We start from the raw sequence: 6,742 nt of genomic DNA, 5'->3' as shown, positions 1-6,742 counted from the left end.
ATGCTCTTGGTTGCCCTAAAAAAAAAAAACGGTCTATACTCATTTAATTTTTTGTTCTGTGTGGTAATGTTATGTTAGGTATGGTCTGTGTGGTCCTGTGCAGTCCTGTGTGTTATTAGTTAGACCGTCATTTTTTATTTATTAGCTTATCCATTTCTATTTATTGCCAATTTAGGAATTCAACTTTTTTTACTTTAATATAACTAATTTATTTCAAGTGCTTGTACATTATAATTATGGGTATTTAGCATATAAGGATTACACAGAAAAAATTACAATTAATTTTAAAGATTTGTATATTTGACACTTAAATCCCACAAACGTTTTGCATCATCATCGTTCTTTGCATATTCAGCTTCTTCGACAATCTCACATTTGTCAAAATATTTTCCCGATACACCTTCCAACTCGGGTGCTATGGCAACGTAGATTTGCGTTTGTGCTCCCTCCAGCGGCGCTATCCAGACTTTGACTACTTCTTCTAGAAAATCTTTGTAGCGTTTTCCTTCTTGGTCGTTGGCCCATCTTGCCACATTAGTTGCTACAGTGCCTGGATGAAGGCTGTTTGCAGTCACTCCGGTGCCTTGTAAAAGCTGAGAGAGTCGGCGCGTAAACAAAATATTCATTGCTTTGCTAGAATAATAAGCTTCCAGCTCATGATAACTTTTTTCCCAGTTCAAATCTTCCCAATGCACTGAGCCAAATTTATGCGCAATGGAAGACAGGACAACTATTCTGCTTGGCGCACTTTTTTTGATGAGGTCAAGTAATAAGTTGGTAAGCAAGAAATGACCTAGGTGGTTTACACCAAACTGTGTTTCAAATCCGTCTTCCGTTCTACTTAGAGGACAAGCCATTATCCCAGCATTATTGACCAATATATCCAAACGAGATTCTGTTGAATTAATATCAGCAGCAAACTTTCGGATTGATGCAAACGAGGCTAAATCTAATACCTTTAAAACCACATTATTGGGGTCACAATTAGCTTCTTTTAAAACTCTTTCCCTTGCTGTAGAAGCTTTTTCTATATTTCTGCAAGCCATTATAACTCGAGCACCTCGCTCTGCAAGCCATTATAACTCGAGCACCCCACCAGAATTAGCTCCAGTTATTAAAACTGTTTTGCCATCCAATTTCACATCACATTTTACCATTCCGTTTTCTGCACTTTTTACAGTTGCCATTTAAACTTTATAAGTTTAACAAACTAAATGCTTTAATTTATTCGACTAAACAAATTTTGGAAAAGACCATGTTTATAAAACTTGACAATTAATAATTATCAATGTCAACACTTGGTAAATTAAACAAAGATTAAAACCATCAGACTCTGATCATATTATGTAACAGGCAAGTTGGTTATTTTTATAGTTGGGTGTACTTTGGCATTCTCTTATGTTTACACAATAAAGAGAAGGTTTACTTTGTTTGCAGAAGGCGACCATGTGTGTTTAAATCGCATTGTACGCAATTAACCGTGAACAAGTCAAATCAACTGATTGTTTCTTGAATTCCTTTAAACATTTAAAAAAAGCTTACCTGTTACTTTAATAATGTGGTACCTAAGTAAAGATTTGCCACTTTTCTATTTAATGTTAGCTGATTTATTTTAAGTACTATACATTAAGAATTGTGGGCACTTTATTAACAATAGTTTAAAAACAACAGAAACTATGTCCTTTAAGTTTAAGCCTTTGTATATTTGACACTCAAATCCCACAAACGTTTTGCATCATCATCGTTTTTTGCATATTCAGCTTCTTCAAATCAATGTTAAATTCAAAATTATATTAATTTTAGAGTTAAACATATATGTTAATATTAGTACATAAATAAAAAATTTACTTCATATTTTTGTTATTATTTTTTATTGATATAACTTTAAGTATTTGAAAAGCAAGTGTGCATAATCTGAATGTATGTAGCACTAAGGCATATTTTCAAGGCAATAAATCCACAAATAGAACAAAAGTAGAACAAAAGTTAGAGCTAATTTTTATTTTGGGTTTAAAGGTCACGTGATATTTTTGGCCAATGATATTGCATATAAATTTTTTGAAAAAAATAAAAATTTTTAAATTAAAAAATAATTGCTTTGTGAGAATTGCACAGGTTTAATTAACGTGTTGACAAAATATTTTTCGAAAATATTAATATTCATAAAAGTTATGACACTTTTATTAAAATTTTATGAAATCTCAAAACCTAAAATTTTATATTTTATTAGACGCGCATTGGTGTAACTAACATTCAAGATAAAACATTTAGCAAAAAAATTTATTAGAACAAAAGTTAGAGCTAATTTTTATTTTGGGTTTAATTAGGTCACGTGATATTTTTGGCCAATGATATTGCATATAAATTTAAAAAAAAAATAAAAAAATTTAAATTAAAAAATAATTGCTTAGTGAGAACTGCACAGGTTCAATTAACGTGTTCACAAAATATTTTTCGAAAATATTAATATTCATAAAAGTTATGACACTTTTATTAAAATTTTATGAAATCTCAAAACCTAAAATTTTATATTTTATTAGACGCACATTGGTGTAACTAACATTCAAGATAAAACATTTAGCAAAAATATTTATTAGAACAAAAGTTAGAGCTAATTTTTATTTTGGGTTTAATTAGGTCACGTGATATTTTTGGCCAATGATATTGCATAAAAATTTAAAAAAAAAAAAATTTAAATCAAAAAATAATTGCTCTTTTAGAATTGCACAGGTCCAATTAACGTGTTGACAAAATATTTTTTGAAAATATTAATATTCATAAAAGTTATGACACTTTTATTAAAATTTTATGAAATCTCAAAACCTAAAATTTTATATTTTATTAGACGTACATTGGCCTAACTAACATTCAAGATAAAACATTTCGCAAAAATTTTTGGTAGAACAAAAATTAGAGCTAATTTTTATTTTGGGTTTAAAGGTCACGTGATATTTTTGGCCAATGATATTGCATATAAATTTTTTTTAAAAAATAAAAATTTTTAAATTAAAAAATAATTGCTTCGTGAGAACTGCACAGGTTCAATTAACGTGTTCATAAAATATTTTTCGAAAATATTAATATTCATAAAAGTTATGACACTTTTATTAAAATTTTATGAAATCTCAAAACCTAAAAATTTATATTTTATTAGACGCGCATTGGTGTAACTAACATTCAAGATAAAACATTTAGCAAAAATATTTATTAGAACAAAAGTTAGAGCTAATTTTTATTTTGAGTTTATTTAGGTCACGTGATATTTTAGGCCAATGATATTGCATAAAAATTAATAAAAAAAAAAAAAATTTTAAATAAAAAAATAATTGCTCTTTTAGAATAGCACAGGTCCAATTAACGTGTTTACAAAATATTTTTTGAAAATAACAATATTCATAAAAGTTATGACACTTTTATTAAAATTTTATGAAATCTCAAAACCTAAAATTTTATATTTTATTAGACGTACATTGGCCTAACTAACATTCAAGATAAAACATTTCGCAAAAATTTTTGGTAGAACAAAAGTTATAGCTAATTTTTATTTTGGGTTTAATTAGGTCACGTGATATTTTTGGCCAATGATATTGCATAAAAATTTAAAAAAAAAAAAAAAATTTTAAATCAAAAAATAATTGCTCTTTTAGAATTGCACAGGTCCAATTAACGTGTTGACAAAATATTTTTTGAAAATATTAATATTCATAAAAGTTATGACACTTTTATTAAAATTTTATGAAATCTCAAAACCTAAAAATTTATATTTTATTAGACGTACATTGGCCTAACTAACATTCAAGATAAAACATTTCGCAAAAATTTTTGGTAGAACAAAAGTTAGAGCTAATTTTTATTTTGGGTTTAATTAGGTCACGTGATATTTTTAGCCAATGATATTGCATATACATTTTTTAAAAAAAATAAAAAATTTTAAATTAAAAAATAATTGCTTCGTGAGAACTGCACAGGTTCAATTAACGTGTTGACAAAATATTTTTCGAAAATATTAATATTCATAAAAGTTATGACACTTTTATTAAAATTTTATGAAATCTCAAAACCTAAAATTTTATATTTTATTAGACGCGCATTGGTGTAACTAACATTCAAGATAAAACATTTAGCAAAAATATTTATTAGAACAAAAGTTAGAGCTAATTTTTATTTTGGGTTTATTTAGGTCACGTGATATTTTTGGCCAATGATATTGCATAAAAATTTAAAAAAAAAAAAAAAAATTTTAAATTAAAAAATAATTGCTTCGTGAGAACTGCACAGGTTCAATTAACGTGTTCATAAAATATTTTTCGAAAATATTAATATTCATAAAAGTTATGACACTTTTATTAAAATTTTATGAAATCTCAAAACCTAAAATTTTATATTTTATTAGACGCGCATTGGTGTAACTAACATTCAAGATAAAACATTTAGCAAAAATATTTATTAGAACAAAAGTTAGAGCTAATTTTTATTTTGGGTTTATTTAGGTCACGTGATATTTTTGGCCAATGATATTGCATAAAAATTTTAAAAAAAAAAAAAAAATTTTAAATTAAAAAATAATTGCTTCGTGAGAACTGCACAGGTTCAATTAACGTGTTCATAAAATATTTTTCGAAAATATTAATATTCATAAAAGTTATGACACTTTTATTAAAATTTTATGAAATCTCAAAACCTAAAATTTTATATTTTATTAGACGCGCATTGGTGTAACTAACATTCAAGATAAAACATTTAGCAAAAATATTTATTAGAACAAAAGTTAGAGCTAATTTTTATTTTGGGTTTATTTAGGTCACGTGATATTTTAGGCCAATGATATTGCATAAAAATTAATAAAAAAAAAAAAAATTTTAAATCAAAAAAGAATTGCTCTATTAGAATTGCACAGGTCCAATTAACGTGTTGACAAAATATTTTTTGAAAATATTAATATTCATAAAAGTTATGACACTTTTATTAAAATTTTATGAAATCTCAAAACCTAAAATTTTATATTTTATTAGACGTACATTGGCCTAACTAACATTCAAGATAAAACATTTCGCAAAAATTTTTGGTAGAACAAAAGTTAGAGCTAATTTTTATTTTGGGTTTAATTAGGTCACGTGATATTTTTGGCCAATGATATTGCATATAAATTTTTTTTAAAAAATAAAAATTTTTAAATTAAAAAATAATTGCTTCGTGAGAACTGCACAGGTTCAATTAACGTGTTCTCACGAAGCAATTATTTTTTAATTTGAAAATTTTTATTTTATATTTTATTAGACGCGCAACAATATATTACGAAATCTAAGATTTCGAACAATAATTTCATTTAAATAAAATATTACCGGGGCGTCTGTCGACTATAACATTTTTAAGTACATGTGTGTTGTAGTGATGTCATCATTGGAGATTAAATTACTAAAAGATAAATCGTACTCAGAGCGAGTACTCGGAATCAAACTTTGTCCATCTAATTTAAAGACAGCAACCTTACGCACATAGCTATTAAACCGGTTGCGATGCCATAGCAAAGTTGCGCATACATTAAAAATTTTAAATAAGAAAAAGCAAAAAAAATAAAACATGCTTGAAATTTATTTAAATAACGAAATAAAATATTAAATTTTAAAGTATTTGTGTTAACTCATTTTTGAACAAATTTAATAAAGGGCTTCACTGAATTTGCAATCCTATCCAATTGGCGACTTCACTAATCTAAATGCAAACAAAAAAATGCTGCAACTTTTTGTTATTTAAAATTTTTACGAATTTTTTTATCTTGAATGTTAGTTATGACATGGCGGTTTTTATAAAATAAATGTTTTTGAATTTTGAAAAACGGCACATTTTTAATAAAAGTGACATAACTGTTCCAGATATTTATATCAAAATAATATAGTTATATGGGCATTTATGTAATTAGGCCAAAGCCGTTTTAATAAAAAAAACTTATTTGGTATTTCGCAAAACAGCCTTTTTCGTGTAATAGTGTCATAACTTTCTTAAATATTATTAATAATTAAAAATATTTTTGCTATAGGTTTATTGGTGACTTGGTGTACTGTAGTTGGGAAGATGCGGCTTTAATTAAAAAACTTATTTTGTGCCTGTGTAAACTGCATTTTTTAATTTTAACAGTTGGGTTATATGTTACAAATAAAAAGCAAGCTAATTACCAGTTTTGAATATGAAATTCTTACATTTCTACAGGTAAAAGTAGTTGTAATCCTTCTATTCATACAATCCATACAGATAGAAAAACGTTGTCTAGTATTTTTACATTTCCAGTTTAAATTTCGTTAATACTAAAAAATGTATAATGCTATAAATCTTTAATTAATACATAACTTAGATAACGTTCATAACTCTATATGTCTAACTTAATGATATCCTAATCTAGTATACTTTAAAACAAATCTTATTCTACCATTACTTCAAAGTTTACACTATTAAAACAAAAGAAACGGGTAAGCTAATAAATGCGTTTAGAGCAAAACTTGTTTGTTTTTAATTTAAATAAAGAAACAAAGAATTCTCTTTTTTATTTGATAAGGTTAAGGGAAAAACGAGCAAATCGAAAGTTTGATATAGTGTTGCGAATTTTTCACTGAACCTTTGTCAAACTAGTTAATTTTTATGTAAACTGTATAAATTTTTTTGTATATTGTGTTTTGGTTTATTTCTGAAACAAAAAAGCCGTTTTTACAATTATTAACTAATAGTTTATGTCGACAAAATATTTTAT

At 26.0% G+C, this 6,742-nt stretch overlaps 1 pseudogene; it reads right to left on the bottom strand.

Annotated features, from left to right (window-relative positions):
* Positions 1 to 284: 284 nt before the first annotated feature.
* On the bottom strand, positions 285 to 1,275 carry LOC145741845 (retinol dehydrogenase 14 pseudogene; annotated as a pseudogene).
* Between the last annotated feature and the right edge of the window lie 5,467 nt (positions 1,276 to 6,742).

This window comes from Corella eumyota, chromosome 1 (genome assembly GCF_963082875.1).
Source record: "Corella eumyota chromosome 1, kaCorEumy4.1, whole genome shotgun sequence".
NCBI classification, from domain to species: domain Eukaryota; kingdom Metazoa; phylum Chordata; class Ascidiacea; order Phlebobranchia; family Corellidae; genus Corella; species Corella eumyota.
The sequence above is the reverse complement of the archived record's forward strand: the minus strand, read 5'-3'. Positions and strand labels throughout refer to the sequence as shown.